General features: G+C 42.7%; 2 protein-coding genes and 2 long non-coding RNA genes across 12 annotated transcripts in view; 3 read left to right on the forward strand and 1 right to left on the reverse strand.

Annotated features, from left to right (window-relative positions):
* LOC135405248 (zinc finger protein 271-like) overlaps positions 1–21,174 on the reverse strand; it is a 774,083-nt gene that overhangs the window by 543,616 nt on the left and 209,293 nt on the right. The window lies entirely within an intron of this gene.
* Positions 1–21,174, forward strand: part of LOC135405670 (uncharacterized) — a 215,206-nt gene that overhangs the window by 116,036 nt on the left and 77,996 nt on the right. The window lies entirely within an intron of this gene.
* Positions 1–21,174, forward strand: part of LOC135405395 (zinc finger protein 239-like) — a 669,637-nt gene that overhangs the window by 97,908 nt on the left and 550,555 nt on the right. The gene's annotated exons all lie outside the window — the stretch shown is intronic.
* On the forward strand, positions 196–19,300 carry LOC135405619 (uncharacterized). Of its 8 annotated transcripts, none has more exons than XR_010425861.1 (6): positions 196–391; positions 1,338–1,523; positions 4,536–4,707; positions 10,386–10,546; positions 10,773–11,524; positions 11,614–12,107. It is a non-coding gene; the product is annotated as an uncharacterized LOC135405619 (long non-coding RNA). The 8 variants fall into 8 exon arrangements; XR_010425856.1 differs by lacking the exons at positions 10,773–11,524; positions 11,614–12,107 and adding exons at positions 17,437–17,586; positions 17,870–19,300 and having other exon boundaries at positions 198–391; XR_010425857.1 differs by lacking the exons at positions 10,773–11,524; positions 11,614–12,107 and adding exons at positions 17,437–17,586; positions 17,894–19,300 and having other exon boundaries at positions 200–391.

Here is a 21,174-nt window from a genome sequence, read left to right on the forward strand (position 1 = left end):
AGCGCGGGCAGCCCCCACAGCCCCGTCCGGCGGCGCGGGCACGGCCCGGACTCTGCCCCGGCGGCCGCCGCCGCCTCAGGCCGCTGCCCCGCCCCCACCCTCTGCCCCCGGCGCCTGATTGGCCGCCGCCCCACCAATGGGCAGCCCCACCGGGCCGGGGAATGCAAATGTCCCGCCCTGCTGCATATTCATGAGCTCGGGGCGGGGCTTTGAGCCCTCGATCGGCGCACGCGCGAACTGTCGGTCCCCGCCCGCGCCGAGTGCGCGGGGTCGGCCCCGGAACCTTTGCTGTTCCCCGCGGGGCGCACGGAGGGTTTGTCGCCGGGCGCGCATGGGCTCGGCAGAACTCTGCCCGCCGGAGCCGCTCTCCCCGCACCGCGAGGAAGAGCAGGTACCGCTCCCCGCCCCCAGCCCAGCGCCGCCCGCCGCCCGCCCCAAACCGTGCCGGGCGCCTCAGCCGTGGGAGGGAGCCCGCGCCGCGCTGGGGCCGCGCCGGGAGCGGCCCCGGCGCGGTGTGACCGCCCTGCCCGGGGGGGTGGCGGGAGGCACTTGGCGGGGTCCCTCCGCTCCTGCTTTTCCCTGCGGACACTCTTGAAGGAGCCGCAGTTCTTGGCTGGCACCTCTCAGGTACCTGGCGGAGCGACCCAGGACAGAGATAATTTACGCCCCACTGACCCCCAGGAGCTTAATTCACCTCTTTACAGGGGTGCTTAGTGACAGGAATGCACATCTGCTTGGGAGCCCCGTGCAATGTGTCCACCCAAAAACATTCTGAACCGTCAAATACAGCTACTCACCAGACAGTGCTGTTTGAAGCTTAGGACTTTTAAACAGTGATTTTGAATGGAATATGTATTTGTGTGTCTTTTTAATGTAAGCACGTTTTATTTCTTTGTTTCAAGTATAGATAATTTTTAAGTATGGATATGGATGTTCTTTAGCCCTAATTTCTTCATTTGGATCTTTTCCTGAAAAACAGATCCTTTGATCTGGTATTAACTACAAATAAACTGGGAAGAGTTTTTCTGAGGTTTTTCTCAAATAGCAGGCTTAGGGAAAGAAGGCCCTCAGATACTTTGGGGGAGCTATGAAGAGCTGAGCGGGAAGGCTCAGTAAAAGAACAAAACCATCACGATGCAAAACTATGGAAAGATGAAGGAGCTTCGGGAAGCCCTTCACGTCTGCAAGGGGTTTAGTCTTTTTTAACAGCTTACAGGAAATGGTGGCTCTGAGCCTCCTCCCCTTCCAATTCAGCTTTTGGTACAGTTGTTTGCAATGTCTTAAGTGTTGAAGGACATGGTGAACCAGATCTAGGAGTTTGTTTTCTGCCTCTTTAGGTTGTTCCTGTGTTGTGCAGAGCCCTTGTTGGAGTGCTGGTGTCTGTTTCTGGCAGCAATGACAAGGCCGAGTGCAGGAACAAGGAGGTGCTCTGGTACAAACCACTTGTCTGAAGGAAACAATGTCTTTTAGGACTGTCCTGGTATCTGAGGCACCTGCTGTTTAGATCTGCAGCAGACCTGCTGGTGGGCTACAGTAGGACCCATGAGCAGGATGGAGAGAAAAACACAATTGGGTCCCCACTGAGGCAGGCTGGGCAGGACTGGCATGGAATGATGTGACAGGGTTATCACTGTGTCACTGTCTGTCAGGCTGAACCTCTGGGTCTGCATTTTCCAGCCCACTGACAGCTGAGGTGAAGCAGTGAGAAGTGGCAAAGCTGCAAATTGCAAATCAGCCCCAGCAAGACCTGCATTTTAAAAATGTCCTTCTAACATTTTCCTTGCCAGCAGCAGTAAGTGGCTTGGCTGGGAAGAGGGAAAAAACCACCTTTTGTCTGTGTAAAATTTAGGTTAGGAAACTTGCAAGTACTCCTTGGCTTTTTTTTAGAAGCAATGAAAAATGTTGAGCTGCTGTGTTGTCTGTCTCATTGTAAATGTGCAAGTTCATTTTTGAGCTGAATCAAATGGTGATGTAATTACATACTTCTCCTAATTATATACTTCTTACTTATAATTGCCAAGAAATCAATCTGCTATAACTAGAATTTAATGTTACAACTAACTGTATAATTACTGTATAGTAATGTTGTTATCCAGGCAACTTGGAATAGAGTGTTATCGTTTTAATTTATATTCTATTACTCAAAACGGTATTTTTAAAATATAGTATATTAGCCATTGGAAGAAAGATTAATAATGGAATAAAAATATCAGCAGAGGAAACACATGTTTTCCTTCCAGGTTCAGGTGGATGAAAATAAAAATATTAACATGTTAAATCTGTACTGTAGGTAGAAAAAGTTTAATTTTCTCATGAATTTGGAATCTAAATTGCTACTAGGCAACACACATTTATGCCTAAAGTTTGAATCTATCCTGTGTGCCAATCTGTCAACACTAATTTTTAAACTTTCCCACTCATTGGAGGGGAAATGTTTAAAAAAAGCATCTTTTTTCCACAGCCAGCTGAGTCATTAAGTGTTTCATGTCACTAGAACCTTAAGACTGTATATGTCACATATACAGTTGGCCATTACTAATGACTTTATTGTTAATAAAATAATGGGTGCATATGACAGTCACAGGTTGTTGTGTGATGGTCACAAGTACTCAGTCGCAGACACTGGAGAAACTGTGATGGATGACAGGAGAAATGTGCTTTGTTGGGTTGTATCTGCTCCCAGATCACACCCAGGGACAGTTCCACAAAGGTGCAGAAGGAGGGTTGGATGTACAATTGAAGAGCTGAGTTCAAGGAATGTGGATGCATTTTTGTGGTGCTGGTTGAGCAGCCTGGGTCCATCAGAGTGATGTCAGACAAAATAACTTTGCTTCTGCAGGATTCTGTGTGTGGAATGTGTGAAACGTGATTGTTCTTCTGGCAGGATAAGAAGTCTTACCTTCATTGCTGTATCTAAAACGGGGTCTGGGGCTTGTGTAAACTTCAGTGAAATCCAAAGTGAATCCATCAGGCTCCATGAAACCATCCCACCTTCACCCTGCTGGAGTCTGTCCGGGTGCTCTGGTGCTGTGGCACGGTGTCATCCAGGGAGAATTGGAGCAATAAGGAACTGGGCTACAAGGCAGGTTCATAAAGAGTTTTACAAAACTGCCCCCCCTCCACAAAACCTCAGAAAATAAGTTTGTCATCTGTTACCAGAAGAATCACTGAAAACACCCTTTGTGCCACTCTGTGAACACCAAAATAATGGAACTGCGTGGACTTGTACTGTGATTGTTTGTAGGAATCCCCAAATTAGAAGCAAATCCAGATCACTCATCTGTGGTAAAATGTCCTGTGAGCAGGACTGAAATGTGCTGCACACACACGTGTTAGAGCACATCATGGGAATATGGGAGATTGGAAAACCGATTTCAGATTTAATAGCATTTCGGTTTTAACAGTTCATTTAAAACCTGAATAAAAATGTGTAAATCCAAGGAGTTTCCCTTAAAAAATCAATTAAAACATTGATTTTCTAGGGATTTTGTAATTCCATTTTATCTAGGTTTTGTAGAGGACTCAGGTGTGAATATTCAATCTGCTACCTGTGACAATGCCTGACTTCACTTACAATATTTTTACTAGTTATATTCTGTTTAATGTCATTCTCATACCTGTGATCTTAGACTTGTGTGATTCTGCTGTTGTTTGTAACAGAGAATTTCCTTTGACTTCACTGTGAGAGCTCTCCACGGAATGATGAACAGTAGTAATAATATTAATCATTTATAGAGGGCTTTATATGTTCGAAATATAGGATAGTCTTTAAATGAGCTCAGCTTTGCTCTCAGGTATGTGAGTGAACTCTTCATTGATTTGAAAAAAATTGTTACCTGACATGCATGCTTTTTTTATTTTCTAGTCATACTACGTATTTTGGAAAGGGTTTCTTTATTTTTGTAGGGCAGAATATTGTCTTAAGTTTGAGATCTTAAAAGGTTTGCAAAGGACATGGTGGTTGCTGTGGTGTCCTCTGATGATTTCAGCTGATCAACTGAATACTTGAAATCCTTTTATCTTTGAGGGGACTGCAGGCCATGCTGGAAAGCAGGTGTTACTGCAGGTGACTTTTTCTGCTCTATGCAATGAGTTAGCTTATAAACTCATAAGGTGAGCATTTTTTCTGGTGAATTCAGAAATTTTTACCAGTGTATCATAGGCATAAGAATTAACACTAATATTTGGAATTTGCAGTTATCCCACAATTTTTCTAGAAGACCAGTAATTTCTGAGAGCTGGCTCCTGTTTGCAGTATAGAGCAGTCAGCTCTGCAACTGCAGGGTTGCTTCATGTGTTGGTTGGTTTATTTTCCGAGATTTACGAGTACCATAAACTGTTGCCAAAAGCAGGAGGAATGATGAATACTTTTTCTCCCCAATAGCCAAAATTTCATGTGTGTATGTGTGTGTTATTGGTATAAATAGCAAGTCTTTTGAGTAGGAATAAGACTTAGTTCCTAAATACAGTGAACTGTAGCAGACACAAGGTCTAACATTTGTTCTTCTCCCCCCTCTCTTGTTTTTTCATGACAGATAACTCTCATTATTCTGTGATAAATGATACTCGGATGTTCTGCAGCAGCAGGAAATTCAGTGTGTGGGTACCCATTAAAGGGTACAAGTGAATTCACAGTGCAAGTGAATGGATCCAACAGCCAGGGCAGCTTGATAAGTGATGCTGTAACAATTGTCAGGCCTCCAGGAGGTGAGTAGGAAAAAGTGCTTTTTCTGTGCATGTAACAATTACACAGACACTCTGCTGAACAAAATGTTTATTATCTCAACTGAGGACTGGAAGTTCAGAAGAATATGTTTTCAGTAGTAGTTCTTACTAACAAAATTGTTCTTTTTGGCTTCTAATTTGTCACACTTAACTTTAGGAACTAGAGAATAAAAACAGTTGTATAGGTAACATATTGTGAAGGTGAGAGGTGTATTATGTACTTCATTTTTTTCCTGTGAATGGTGGTGTGTTCTATCAGGGACAGCTGATCTAGTCCAAGAATATAGAGAGACTCACCTGCATTTTGTAACCTTTTTTAGAATAGAAGTTGGAAGTGCTGACAAGGAGCACTTACTGTATAGACTTAGAGAATTTGTTTAATAACAGTAATATGAACCACTGGCAATATTTTGAGCCAGAATCCACAAAGTTCTTTAGTTGTAAGAAAGTAAGTTACAATGTGCTGATTTACAGTGACTGAGGCTGTTCTCTTCATAACAATTGGAAATAAGGGAATTGAGCAAATACGCCCTGAACACTGTGAGTGTTTTGTTCTGTGGTTTTGTTTTGGTTGGTTGTTGGGGTTTTTTTTTGTCAAGAAAGGTTTTACATTTCTAGCTGGTGTAGGTGTGCCCCTTTTGCATTCCCTTTTCATGGCCATCCTGGAGAATTAGCTTTGGTTGAATAAATGCCAATGGAAACAATTAATTTAAGCCAGTTTTGAATTCTAATATGAGAGCCCAACAAATCTTGATCTTGAGAGATATGTAGGTGTAACTGCTGAGTGAGAATAGTGTAGAGTGACATCCATACCATTTTAAAGGAAAAGAAAAACAAAAACAAAAGAGAAATCCCATAAACCTTACAGCTCAAAAATATAGTTAAACTTGAAACAGTTTGCTTGCAAACAGATGGATTAGGTTTGGGTCCAAACCAGCAGAAAGACTTCAGGAAAGTGAGTAAATCCAATACAGAGTTTGTGTGACAGATGACTGAGAAATAAGGAAAAGGTCAATTTCCAGCACATTTTAGACTTTTCCAATTTTATTGTCAAGTTGCACCTAATATTAACAAATAGACTTTGTTATATATATATATAATAAAATTGCATCTGAGTTTCACTGCTCCTTTAAGACTGAGCAGTAAGACAATGTTATTTCTAATTCCAGTGCCACATTTTAATTTTGCACAGCAAAATTTGGTAGTGAAAATGTTACCAAATGACAAAGTAAAGGATCTTTAAAGATAAGCAAGGCTGTGCACAGGTTTATAACAGCCGTTCAGATAGACTTTCTTTCATCATTAGGATGCCTTAAGCCCCTAATAGTTTTTTATTTTTCCAATATTTGTAAGCCTTATAAGTTTTATAAGTAGTGGAGGTAGATTTTAAAAGCAGCAACCCTCACTCCCTTATCCCTTTCCCTGTAGCACCCTTAGTTTACACATTCCTTAACCCTCTTACCCCATTCTATGTACCCTGTATCACTTCTGCCCCCAAATCCAGTAGAAATGTTTAGTCTTTTGTCAAGGCAAGGCCTAGGCTGTTTGGAGAACAGCATATCAGGGCCTGAATAACAAAACGGAGTCAAGAATTAGGTGAATATGTACCCTTTGTGCTCTGAAGATGATGAAGATAGATGAAGAGAGGGTCTCAAAAAGCCCCCAGCCCCATTTCTCAGGAGGTGGACCTGGGGTGGTCCAGAGTAAAGGCCACAGGGTGGACACATTTGGGATTAGATTGATGGTATTATTAAATGTAACATCTCGGGCACAGCGGGTGCGCGCCGTGTAACATCTTTTGCCTTGGCATAATAAACCCTTTCCTTATCTCACCCCTAATTAACTACTCCAGAGTATTTTTTTAGCACCAACATCTCCACGGCATCAATTAGATTGTTGTTGATTATAATTAGAAAACTTACAGCTTTGAAATTATCTTTTTTGTGACCTTGTGGTAGTTTAAAAGCAATACCTCATTGGTTAAATAGGTTTTAGTTCATGCTTCCTTTTAGTTAATGATCTGAAAACATATTATCCTGATTTACACATAAAATCATGCTGAAAAGCACGTGGCATTCCCTAGGATATATGTGTTTAAGTAGAATTAAATTAGCAGTGAGAGTTATTAAAGAAATCTTCCATACTATTGTCCATGGACTGTGATCTGGAATGAAATGAATAATAAATGAAGCAGGGCACATGAGAGAAGTTCTCTCTCACACCCACTGTGTTCTTGTTCTGTGTGCACACACACACAGACACACACGTGTATATCCAGGGCAATGTATGTTTGCTTTACTGTGATGTTTATTACAATGACTCTTTAAATGCTCTACAGTTCCATTGCATGGTAAATTATGAGTATAATGGTAATTTTACACTGGGCTGTAATCAGTGCCTTCACACTTTGTAAATCATTCAGTGAAATCTGGGTGTCACTAAAATAAGAAGAAATTTGATTTTTTACTCCAGCGGCCAAGATTTCACTGAGACAGAAGTTTTGTTTGATCAAAGAGTGAGAGAGGTCTCATTAGGTACAAAATCACAGCCTTTTAATGGGTGTGAACATGCAGCATTCTCTTTTCAAGGATAAGAAAAAAAATGCTGTTCCAGAAATTTCCATTGTGGGGAGTACTTGATGGAACTGGATGGAGGATTGTACAAAAGGGAGAGTGACAGAGGACAAAGGAGTATTCCATTGTGAAGTTACTGCTGATCACTGATTTACAATTATGAGACAATTTTTTTTTCCAACATGCATTTCTTTTGTTTCTTTTCTTTTAAATTTAAGACATATTGCATATAATGTAAAGCACACCAAATCCTTAGTGGTACCTGACTGAATGTATCTTAACCTCTTATCAATCTTATTTGCCACGCTTTAAGTCAACGCTTGGAAAAAACCTATTAGAAATAAGGAATTGATTTTATCCAAGCTCTTGACTAAAATTGCAGTGCAGGATCAAGAGTTCTTGGAAAGATTAAAAAAATAAAAACTGAATCCAAATGTTAATCCATAAATATGAAACTTTCTTTTGACCCTTCCCCTGCAGTGGTCTGGAGTTCCTAATGGGGCTGGGATTTCAACTCTTCATGGGACTTGGTGCATTAGTGTTTGGCGTGCATGGAATTCAGCACTCAGTTGAAGAAGGGGTTGACATTGGTGATGTCCCTTAATTTGCTGAAATCGAATTGTCTCTTTTATTAGCCAAACCTGTGTGGATTGGCAGTTGATCAGGAAGGGTCAGCCAGGACTGTGCATGGACTTAAATGCTGGAACTGCCAGTTAAAGTCACTGCTGCATAATAAGAAGCTGAAACCAAGAGAACAAATGATCTTCAGAGTGGGAAGGCAAAAGAAAGCAGAGAAGCTTTTCAAGATGTTCAAGTTCAGAATTAGGGCATTATGGAGTATATAAATTTTAAATACACTGCTTTTTGCCTCAAGGCTTAAAGCTTTTTTTTCCAGATGAACTGAAATCTTGTCTGCAACTGTCTTTGTTACATCAAAGGACTGCCTGGAAAGCTAAAAGAGATGGAAGAAGTATAAAAGGGCATATTTTAAAATGATTAGTGACAAATTTCATACCGCAGAGGTAGAAGTAAATTTTTTTGAGTTTTATGTTTTTCGAAAAGGAATAAATGTGCTCTATTTGTCTTGTCCTAAACTGCTTTGGTGGAAGTTGTAAAAAAAATAGTATCCTAGTCAGTGCTTCACATTAATTTGAAGTTGGAAAGCAGTAAAAAAATCTGGAAAACAAATTTCTTTAGAATTAATGTAATTAGGTAAATGACTTGAAGTGATGCAGAGGTTGTAAAACTGCAAAATTCTGGGAGAAAATCTTCTGCATGACATTCTTGGCTATCCATTTTTCTTCTCAATGAGTGCTATTTCTGATGAGGTGGCAGGTAGAAGACCCATTATTTTAGGATTGCTTTGTAATAAGGGCTGGTAAGCTAGCAGAAAATAAATTTGCAATCACTGCTGATAATACTCTGGTTAAATCCATTCGTTGCCTTCCTCTGACCATCAAAGCCCTAGTATGGAGGGGAATGAGAGGTCCTCTGTACAGAAAGGAGAAAGATTATGTTGAAAAATTAGGGGCAAAGAGAGATAGCAGAGAAAGACAGGCTGCTGCTCAGATGGAAGCAGGAAGGTGAGGTTCAATCATCACCTACAAGGAACAGAAAAGGACTGGATTCCCAAGTCATAACAAGATACCTATCTAACTTCAGAATAATATAATCTCTAATTCTGATGAAGAGCAGGAAATGTTTTAAACAAAGTTCTTAAATGAAAAATTGCCACCATTTCTTTTCTAGAGGCAGTTTAAGGAGACAGCAGGATCGATCAGGGAGGAGGAAAGAGCTCTCCTACATCTCTCATCAATGACCCAGCTCATTAAATAGTGTCAGTGGCAAGCTGTGTATTTTCCATTCCAGTTCCTTTTGTCCAGAAAGATGATTTCATGGGGATATATGGATGGGATTGCAAAAGTGCTTGTGTGGAAAATTGGGAGTTGTTCTAATGACACAATAATTCTTCTCTAAGCTTTGAGCTGATTGTCATTTTCACTAGTGCTACTTTCTTCTTTTCTTCCCCTCTCCCAGGCTGTTCAGCACATCTCTCAGTGAGCTCACACTGTGCCTGTTCTTGGTTTTGGGTGGGTGTTCTGGATGGCAAAAGATGAGAGAAGTCTAATTCCTGAACAGTTGTGTCTTCAGACTCTGGCAATGGGAGGCACAGAGGTGCCCTCTTTGCTGCTCCCTTTCCTAAACTTCAGCCAGCTGGGGCTCAGCCCGACCCCACACATCATAAAGGGCCACCTCAAGGTTGCTTTAAACTGAGGCTTAATGGAAGTCCCTGCTCATCAAACTGTGGAGTTTTTCCAGCAGGCAGTGATGCTCCAACTGTGTCTTTCTCTTCCAATTCCCTCCTTCCCTTTGCCTCCACCCCCTGTGCTTTTGGGGCTGGGCAGATCTCCCCCAGCTCCAGCTGGGCCCTTTCCATGCTGCAGACATGTGGCACCTGCACTGATCAGCTTTGGGGTTGCTTTCTGTCTTCTGGAGCTGCACGAGACAGTTGAAACACGAAGATCCAAACAGCAGTTGGAGTTGCCTGGGAGAACATGGATGCTTTTGCTTGCTTAGGGAGAGCCAGGTGAGAAAGGGAAAACTGCACAACAGCTTGGAAGAGCTGATTGATCCTCTGTGAGCAGGGAATTCACCTCATTGCAGAGGTCTCACTCCAGGTCTTTCCAAAACCTCAGCCTTAGCATGAGATCCAGGCTGTCCTTAAGATCTCTGGGAAGAACTCTGTGGTGGAGGAGATTTCCTGCTGCAAAACTGCAGCTTACTTATACTTCTAAAAAAAGAAGAATATATAAAATTGGGGAAAATGGGTCATGTGAAATCTAACTGTAGATTATCATTGAAAATTACTACCTACAATCACATTAACCCATTTTAGACCAATTTCAGTTTTACCCAAAAAAGGACACAATTTAGATGAAGTATGCCATTTTTATATAATCTCAAGGGTAATTATGCTTGGGTTTTTTTGTTTGTTTGGTTGGTTGGTTTTTTTGGGGTTTTTTGGGGTTTTTTGTTGTTTGTTTTGGTTTTTCTTTTCATTCTGTGTAAATCAACTGGACTTTTCAGTACTGTAATTAAAGTCAACATTATTTATGTGACAAGTTGAATTCCTCCTGTTGAAGGAATTCTACGATAAAATGACATTGAAATTCCTGGTGAAAACCTACAGGAGACATTTGAAAAATCACACTGTGAATTTTCTCTTTCGAACCATTTTCCAGATATATGTAAGTACTAGGAATTGGATCCATTTTTGTGTTACTTTACTGCTATGACTTGCACTACTTTTCTAAAAAGCTCACTTTGTAGTATTTTTTATTTTTGACAACTCCTGCCCCTACAGTTTTCAGAATAAAATGGCATTTTCATTAACTGTCAGCGAAGGCAAATGTCTGTGAGTTGTTTGTTTGTTGGTTGAAGTTTTTTTGTCATGTCATTCTGTATTTTCTGCAGTTGAAGCATCTGGATTATGGAAGTTAGCCTGGTCATCATAAATCCCTTGAGTAAAGGGACAGGGTTTGAAGGTTTGAGCCACTTTGCACAGCTGAGGAAGCTTTGAAGTTCTTCTGCTTGCAATGAACTCTGTGTTCCTCCAGCAAAGTTCTGTCACCCTCTTACATTTTCGTCACCTTTCCATCTTAGGGGAAAAAAAAATCTTAAGTGGGGGAAAATGAAAGTTCTTTTAAGATCTTGCTGAGGCTGAAATGTAGAGGGAATCAAATCACTGCTTTGTTCCTGTCTTTAGCTGGGGACAAAACCAGAGATGATCTTTCTTAAACATGATAGCCATAAAAGTGCTTTTGCTTTCTTTGCTGGTTCTACTTACAGTTAAAAATTACTCTGTGGGATTTTTCTCTGTAGTTTTGAAAAGGTCTGAAGTTGAATTTTAAAAATCTGAAATTTTGTATCTGAATTCTTGAAACCCTTTGCATAATTAAAATATTTTTCCTTCATATAGCTTGTTTCCACCCAAACATTAGCTTGGCTACCATGTAAAAGGGGATATTCTTGTGCTGTAAGATGTGGAAAATGTAAATACCTGCCAAATTCTGAGACAATGAGACACAAAGGCCACTGAGAATGAAGAGAGAAAAGGAGAGAGAAATGGAAGATACGGCAGTTTATTTTTTTTAGTAATGATACTTGCCAAATATACCTTAATGTCTGAGATTTCTGATGTTTGTTGGCTTTTTTACTGTCATCAGGTGAGTGAATATGACCTTTATGCAAAATAAGCGAAGTACAATTTTTTTCAAACTAAAAATAACCTCTTAATTTTCAACTTGTGTTAAAGAAACCTTTTTCCAGAGTTCTCTGCTGTCTTGCCATATAATTGAAGTGAAGGAATGAAAAGATACTCAAATATGTCAGTCATGCCAAAGCCAAGGAAATCAAGATTTGGCCTTTTGCCTGCATTTTATAGAAAAACTGTCACAACTGTCTCCCAAATAACTTTGATAGAAGAAAAAAGAAAACTGGACTTCAGTTCAGTTTGTGTTCCTCTCAGGAGGTGTCTTTGCTGACACCGTCCCTGCTCTTCTGCACTCACAGGGAGCACTGGGACTTTGTTTTTCATGGTGATTTGCTCCCTTCTAGCCCAGTCTGCAGCCACTTGGGATTTCTGTGTAATCAGAAGTTCTGCTCAGCTTTACTGAACAAGTGAGAAGCAGAACTGGCACACAAACTCTCCGTAGTCTGTAGTGTATTAATGAGTAAAATTCTCCCAGTTTTAAGCAGAGAGTTGTGCTATTTATCACAGCAAATAAAGTAAGGAAGAATTAGTAAAAATGGGGCAATGCTTGTAATTTCTCTGCATATATCTAAAATATTTTTTATTGTGTGAACTCCCTTTCATCACTTAATATTTTTGTCTCAGTTATTTGCCTTTTCTGTGACTGTTTCAGAACGAGGGCTTTTCTGGTCTTGTCCTCACAGCTGATAACTTTTATTCCTAGGATCAACTCTCTTTCCTGCTCACCACATTTTTAAGAAACCTGATTTTTATGATGTGGTATTACTGAGCACAGTATGAGTGAAGTCTTGCCAGAGATTTCATTACTACTTCCTTACATATACATCCTACATTTATAGCGCTGTGTTGGCTTTTAAATTTATTCCTATAGTTGTCTAGACATTTATGGACAGAAGATCACTATTATATCCAAATTCTTGAGCACGCGCTTTCCTCTGCTTCATTTCTACACTTTCCTTGGCTGTATTTGTAAAACATGTACTTTAGGAGTATTTTTATTTTGAGCGAGAGAAAACTTTTTCTCCATTTACAAACTTACATGCGAGCAATTGAGCAAGGTTGCCAGGTGTTTTTCTTTCCTTACTTTTTTTCTCTAGGGTATTATCACATGGAGAAACCATGGTAAGGAATTACCATCTGATCTGAAATACAGGTTTGTCCTACACTGAGTACCTGATCAAATGAACCAAGTACATCATCAGAAGATGGATGGTCTTGTGGCTAAGGCTCAACCCCCATACACTGAACTTTATAGCACTTCTACAGGCTTCCTGTGGGCTTGTATATTTTGAAGAAAATGTTGTGTCATGAAGAAATCCTTGGGTTAGTGCCAAACCAAGGCTGCATGTCCACAATGAATAGTGCAGTGCTGGAAAGACATATTAGTTTGAGACTTAAAAGCAATACAGTTGTACTGGCCTGAGTATAATGAGCTTCTCAGCCAGGTGTGTTAGCTGTAATACAGCACTGATGGAAATATTAGCTTCCAGTTTTCAAGACAGCCTGGCCGTGGGTCCACTCAAGTCAGGCAGTTTTGAATATTCCTTGTTCTGCCAGAGGGATATTTGTTCAGGGACTTTCAGCAAGTGATTTCACTCTGTTGCTATTACTGTGCTTCCTATTACTCTTCTACAATATTATTATTTTGGAAAACTGATGGAAATTTGTTGCTCTCTGCAGCTGATCTATCTAGAAATCCCTTTCTTTTTATGTATTAGAATAGGGCCTTGAGTTGAAGCACTCAACAAGAAGATCCTATATAAATTCTTCTGAAACTGCTTTGAGAAATGTACTCATAAGTCAAGAGTCACTATAAACATATTTACATATGCTGTCAAAATGGATAAATTAACCTTTCAAACCCCTGTGTCAGTCTGAACTTCATGATGGTTTAGGTTACAAAGCTGACTGGAAGCTGTATGGGAATCCAATAGTAATATCCTATCACAAGCCTAGGCTAGTGATGGCACGTTGCCATTCTGAGAAGCAAACAGGCACATTTCTGTAAGGACAGTGAATGGCTTTTGCAGCAAGTGGTGAGAATTGTGCCATTGCACAGTCAGCAAACATCCCCCCCAACTCTGGGGCTGCAACTGGGCCACTGCCGTGGGCAGGAGAATGACAAACGGTGTTCTGAAGTGAGCCCACACCAGAGATGAGGCTTCACTAGCAAGAACTGGTGCAACATATCTCAGCAGAGTGTAAACTGAGGCCATCTGACATAACCTCAACCACGGGGTTGTTTTGGCCTTGGCCTGGTATTATTATCTATAGTTGTCTGTTGTGCAGGCATTGTCATATCCTGTTTACTCATGGCCATCTTTTGTCTTTTTCTTCCCAGTTAGACTTGCCTTGACTTGCAGATCATCCTGGAAGGAGGTACACTAGTTTAGACAAGGCTTTACTCAGTTAGACACCCTGAAATATAGAATACTCTGCCAAGTTCTTGTGTGTACATGTTGTGAAAGTATTACTTAGTTACATTCAACTTTAACAATAATTTGGACCTTCTTTCCAGCTTTTGACAAAATAAAACAATTTTTAATTGATGAGCATTGGAATGAATGAAGTCTGAGTTCCCAGACTTCCTAAATACAAGGGTTACTATGTTTTTCTCTCTTGCTATTGATCAAAAACTCTCTTGAAGTCTTTTTCCCAGCTAGATGCAAATTTCTCTTTTGCCTGAGCACTTCTGTCCAGTAAAACAAGAGTTCATGCTCTAACATTTCCTTCCACCAGGAAACTTGGTAATGAAGTCCTGTTCCTCTTCTTGGTTATCATATGCTGCCATATTATTGGAAATGTGCCACCATAATAAGAAATTAAGGACAATAAACAGACAGGAAGCACACTTGAAATCTGTCTTTCTTAAGAAAACAAGAAAAAATATAGAATGAAATTCTATATGTTGATACACATTCAAATGAAAAAAATTGAAGTCCTAAACTTCACAGGGAAATGAAAATCATACAGTCTTTTGATTAAAAAGATTTTGTTTTGTTTTTAGTCAAGGTTACCTTTAAACCTGATAGAAATCCAGTGGTGATACCCTGAATTGACCACATATTAGAGGCAGACCTCTGTAATTTCTTTCTCCATATACTTGTTGTAGACGACGGGATAAAGACACTTTTAGACCACAAAATTGATCATAACTTATCCAACTTTATTGCTGTAGGCTCTGTGCTTATAAAGGTTAATAATTAGCCTCATACATATTACAAAAGCTAAGCTCATCATTGGCTTCTAATTACCTAAGTTATATTTGCGCAAATGCTGTTTCTTTCACATTCTGATGGTTACTTGTTTGCTATTTGCTCTGCTTTCCCATCCGCTTATATTATTCTTCTGTCACGTACACAGTTTCTCAGACACAGTGACCTTCTAATAGTTTTCTTTTACCGTGGGACCAGAGCTATAGCATCTCTCTCATGTCCTCTTTCTGTCAACCATGTTTCTGTAATACTTTCCCCACTTCCCCTGTTTTCTTTAGATATTGTTAAAAATACATCATTCATTGTTTTTGTTAGCATGTTTTGTATACATTTAAAAACACAAGGAACGACGCATAAAGCAGCTAACAGTATCAGCAACAGTGAAATAGCTTGTTTAGTGATCTACATCAACAATTGTTATTTAATGCACATTGGCAAGCGTTAGTTAATAAAAGTGTCTTTATCCCGTCGTCTACAACATATACTGAGTTGCCCAAAAAACCCGGACTTGTTTTAGTGGAAAAAAAGCCCCACTTAAAACATCTGCAAAAGCAAACAAAAACCCTACAAATTTGTATTGCATTAGAATATAAATGAGAATAGTGATTTTCCAGAGAAAGATTAAAGTCAGTAGATCAGGAAGGAGGACTCAATATTTAAATCTCCCTTGCACTCTGCATCTTCACTTGCCCTTTGGATTTCAGTTCACTTGTGGGGTTTATGAGTCGCAGATCACTCTAACCAGTCCCCTCTCAGCAGGGCTTCTTGCAGCGCTGCTCAAGTTTGTTGCTGTCTCCCTCCTCTCTGCAGGAGTCCCTCAGTCTCCACTGCCCTGGCTTGCAGTTTCTGGCTGTGACTCTCCCCCTTCTTGCAGCCCTCTTGACTTTCATTGCTTTTCTCCCTGGCTTATCCTCAGTTCATCCCCAGGAATAGCCCAAATCAAAGCTCCCACCCGACCCTGGCATTTTTGTCTAAAAGAAATGCAATGCGAGAAAAAGGAACAAGCAGATGAAAGAGAGTATTTCCTTCAGAGGCCCAAGGACTCTGCAGTGCTGGGATGTTTGCAGCAGGGTTCTGTGGTTTGGGTCCTGATCTGGGTTGCCGTCTCCCAAACTGGGAACAGTGTCATCCAGCAGCTCCATCTCTGGGAACTCCCCAGGTGCATGCGAAAACAGGAAGGCACCAGTGCAGACAGGAGACACCAGTTTCCTGGCAAACAAGCAACCATGGTGTTGGATAGAGAAGTAACAGTAGCCCCACAGAACTTGCTTGGTTTGCGGTTTCTAAACCCTCCTGAAATGCTACGCTTGAGTAAGTCCCAACCAAAACATTTTCAAATGACATCTCTTTGCAAACTGCTTGCACTACAAGTTCTATTTTAACAGAACTGTCTTCTGATAGGAAAGTGTTTCATATGCAATTTCTTTAATTAACTCTAGTAAGCACATTATGTGCTTATGTTCTGTATTTCCCTTTCCCCAAACTGCTTCACTCTCAGCAGTTAACTGCGTTTTTTCTAATTGCTGCTGTAATGCCTTCTTAACTCTTGTAAAGATCTTATCACTTCACCTGTAGATTTCTGAGTAGCCTCTTTTTCTAGTTGATCCTGCAATTCCTTCATTGACTCTTGAAAAGATCTTATCACTTCACTTGTGGATTTCTGAATAGCCCATCTGTCTTTTTATGTTGTTTTAAGGACAACACATAAAACAGCACCTACAAGAAGTAGTCCTAATCCAAGGCCAGACTTCAAGAGGGAATAATCCCCATATAACTCACCCTGAGGTGTCCTTCCTTTTGACTCAGTCATTTAGCCAGCTCAGGTTAATGTCTTTCTCCCCCTTAACCCTCTGAGGGTCGGCTTGACTCTCTCCTGGAAAACCTTTCAACAGGTCCAGGTACCAGACAACCTTTCAACAGGTCCAGGCTACACCAGAAAGCCTTTCAACAGGTCTGATGTGCCCGGGTCACACCGAGAGGACAAAAATTATCACTATAATTTCATAATGAGGGGCGGTCACCATTTGACTCACCCTTGGTATCAGTTTTGGACTACACCGATTACTCCACTACATCCAAAAGATCCTTGTCCATGATGCCAAAAATGTTACAACCCGCCCCAGAAAAGGGGGGGGGTAACCCAGGTTCTTATTAATAAATCCCTTTGGATGGATTAGAGTGAAACGACACTAAATAATTGGTGTTTGAAAACTTATATATGTAGGGTTTATTTTAGAACAATTTTTTTTCAAAGGTAAACAGGTATGTTGCCATTTTGGGTGTTATCATCTACAGCAATATGGCATAAAGATAACCTTTAGGGAAAATGCATAAGGGAGAGAAAGGAAACACAGGACAAGGGTAAGGGAGAGTAAGGGAAAGCAAAGCTGAGAGTGGAAAGATGTATATAGTCACCACCCACAGGGTCCAGAGATGGAACTTGGTATTTGCAGCTTCCATGTCTGTCAATTGAAGTGGTGGCCTTGATCCACTGGGGGTGGGGGAGGGAAGCCCCCACACTCCAAGAAGTTATGAGTTATTATATCCATGGATGGTGTCCCGGGCCATGCCACGAACCCCCAACATCTCCTGGGCCTGTGCAGAGTTCCTGTGAGGGGCCTGGTAAACACGGCTCTTCTCGCCTTTTCAGGGCTTGACACCTTCAGCAGCACTGGCAGGGGGGATGGGTCCAGCTGCCTCTTCCCAGCCTGCAGAAGTCCCCTGGCAATCCCAGAATGCGTAAATCATGAACCATTTCAGTCTCTGACAGCACAAGGTCATGGCTGTCAGGATTTTAAAGGTATGTGTTGTATGAACCTTAGTGATCATTCTGAGTCTGTTCATGCCAGCACTGACAAACTAAAGGAACGAACCAAACAGCTACACAAAGATGACAGCAATGACTTTTGGGGATTTTTTACCTGGCTGAGAGTTTTAGAACTGAGCCTTGGAACAAATGATTGTTGGTGTTGGGATTTCATGTGTTGGGAGTATTTGTTTTGATTTTGATCTGTGTTCCTTGTTTATTATCTTGTGTTCAACGAATGATTGATCATAGTCTTAATCATGTTATGACCATGCAGATGAATACAGTGTTTGCCCTGCAGCTATTAAACAAAACAGGGGGAGATGTGGTGTATCATGGACCAGAGCAGAACATAAAGGGTTACCGAAGCAGAGGATGTTGCCAGAACGGAAGAGAATGTGGCAGAAGGTGGGAGGAACTGTCTACAATGTGCATGGAGCCAAAGGTCGTGTGACCCAAAACAAGATGATTGAAGAAAAGAAGAAAACCTGTTGAAAGCTGATAGGTGTAAAGATGGACATTAGTTGTTAATAGGTAGAAATATGCTCACTGTAATTTTATAGGGCCAAGTATTGCTTGTTGATAGGTTATAGATGAAACTAATTCTTCTAGAAATAGAGGCCTGAAATAAATAAATGATTCTCTTGGATCACAGTAAGGGAGTCCATGCCTTGGTATGGACTATATTTGCTACAGCTGCCCCCAGGGCATCAGAAGTGGTGCTGAAGCCTCTTTCAGCCCAGCCCCGGGTGCAGTTTTCTTATCCCCTCACCGAGTGCCCGCTCCCCCAGCCGGCACTGACCAACCAGGGTGTTTGGCACACTTGATTTGGTGGTTTGGAGAAACAGTTTCGGACTGGCAGGGGACCAGATAACCTCGAGGAACAGCCCTGGCGAGGTGCCCAGACTGGCAGGGGGCCAGGGGATCGCTGCTCCACGGAACCGGCTGGAGCTCTGGGTGAACCGGAGCTGAAGGGTCTGTGACCTGTGGATGAGTCCAGCATGGAGCAGCACGGGAGGAGCCCGCACTGGAGCAGAGGATGCCCCAAAAAAGCCGAGAGCCCGTGGGAAGTCCCTGCAGAGCCGTGGGAGCAAAGCTCTGGTTTCCAGGGCTGGCCCCGCCCCACCGACTTCTTGAGCACCTCCTCAGCAGGGCCCCCAGACTGCGATGGAGGGAAGAACTGCAGCTGTGACTGATGGGCACAGGGAGGAGAGAGACAGCCAGCAAAGAGGGCTGGGAGCGCGAAGGAATAAGCTAAGACGGTTACGGGATAAAGAACTTGTGCCGAGGTTTCCTAGTCAATCGGAGCGATCTTGTGGCGCTTCTCGGCTCGGCGGGGCCGGGGAGGCAGCAGTGGGACACGCGGGGCCGGGACTGTGCGGGCGGACCCAGCGTGGAGCCCGAGGGTTGAGCGGACCTGCTAGGAAACAACTTCCTGATGCCCCCCCGGTGCCCGCGGGCTCGGCAGTGCAGCTCTCGTGGTGGCAAGGGGCGGCGGAGACCCCTTGATGCGGCTCCTCACTCCATCACCCTCTCCAGTGCCTCCTCGCCGGTCCTTTGGTGCAGCTCTTTCAGCCTGGGGCAGCTCTATTGTTGTCTGGTTTTTCGTTATATTCTCTGTTATTCCGTTCCCAGCTCCCATCTCCCCGCCCTCCCCATGAGGCTCTTGCAGCACCGCCGCTCCTCGCCCGGCCCGCGGGGCAGCTGTTTAGTGTCACCCCCTTTTCTCTCCCCACAGAGCTCCTGAGCTGGCGGCGGCCGCAGCCCCTGCTTAGGGCCTCAGGCCCAGCCTGGACCCCCTCCCCATCCCCATGAGGATTTTGGGGGGGTCGTGTGTGTCCCCCTCCCCTGTTTTATTCTGACACCACCCGGCTGCTCCCAGTGATCCCAGTAAAGCTTCCCAGTTCTCCCCAGTTCTGGTTATTTGGGGGGTACTGGGGGAGGGGCTTGGAGGAATCCCAAGGGGTGGAGCTGAATTTGGGGGGGCAGAACTGGCCCTGGGATTGATGGGGAATTGGGACCCCCCTGTGTTCCCCTAATGCCAACACGCTCTGGGGGGCTTTGGGAGGGCACTTGCCCCTCAATAAAACACCCAGCCCACCCCAAAAGGTGCTGGGAACACCCCAAAACCTCCCCACAGCCCCTCGAGGACCTCCAAACACACTCAAAGCCCACCCAGGACCCCACCTAACCCCTTTTCTGGGGGGACTTCTTGGGGTGGTGGTGCTGGGAGCTCCCTTGGCTGCAGGCAAGGAACTCTCAGGTGAGGGGGGGGGGTGGGCAAGGGGCAGTCAGTGGGAAAAGGGGGGGTCAGAGGGGACAAAAGGGGTGATGGGAACCCAAACTGAGTGGGAGGGGAGTGGGACCCCCCAGAAGTGGAGGGTGAGAGGCACTGAGGTTTGGGGGATGTGATAAATAGAAACCCAGGGTCGGGTGATTTCCAACTAGAATTTATTATATGATAAAAGCAAATTCAGCGCTGGGTGATCAGGGAGGGGTTTTAACAACTTCCAGTGCCTGTCACACCCAAAGAAGACAGTTGTTCTACATTTATTTCCAGCTAATTCATGAATATTCATTAACATAAGCATAAACATTACACATTGTTGTCAGACATTCAGCAGATGTTTGCTTGTTATCTATACAAAGTTATAAATTTTTAAGAAAGGTGCTGTTATCCAGCTAACTAAAGGAAATTCTTTCATTATAAATCTTACACAAGGTAAAAGGGAGGTAACTTGTCGTTTGTCTTTATAGGGGCCCAATTAAGTTTTACGGTTTGTTTTTCTTTTCTCTCTCCAGGTCATACTGACCTTACACTGTTTTTCTTTTAATTAGCCCGAATCATTTTCTCAGTTTATCACAGGGGATGATGGGAAATGGGTGGGAGAGGTCAGAAGAGTGAGGAAAGGGCAGGGTGGGACCCCCAAACTGAGCATGAGGGGGCTGGGGAGTGGGGGGATGATGTGGAAGGGGTGAGAGGGGGGGAAAAAAGTAGGGGGAAAAAAGCAGGAAAAAAACTGATTGGGGGGGGCTGTGGATTGAGGGGACCATGGAAAAGTGGGAGGGACAGGGAGAGGGGTGGAAAAAAAAGGAGGGCTGGTCTGGAGGGTCCAATGGTCCCATGGGGGTCTTTGGGCACAGGGGGGTTGGGAAACGGGGCTTGTCCCCCTGAGCTCCCAATTTACTGTGGGGTGCTGGGGGCTGCTGGATCCAATCTCAGCCTTGGATTATGCCAACACTTTCAGTTTCGAGGAATTACAGAGGTGTGACTGAACCACTTTTGTCCCCCAAGTTTTAATGATGGCAAATCAGATCTCTTGATAGAAATGAATTATTTAGGGCACCAAATGATCAGACAAAAGATCTTCATCAGAATTATTTACTGCACAATATAAACACTAAAACTACCAGTAGTACAGGATAAGATAGGACAGTGTTCTATGCTAAAGCAATTGTTGAAGCAATTCTACTAAAGCTGGCACAAAAGCAATTATTATTAGTTAGAGATGGATGTAACTCCCCCAGACCAACGCTGGTGGGGAGATCTCTCCTCTCAACCTCAAGAAGTGACCTTGAGGG

Source organism: Pseudopipra pipra, chromosome W, assembly GCF_036250125.1.
Source record: "Pseudopipra pipra isolate bDixPip1 chromosome W, bDixPip1.hap1, whole genome shotgun sequence".
NCBI lineage: Eukaryota > Metazoa > Chordata > Aves > Passeriformes > Pipridae > Pseudopipra > Pseudopipra pipra.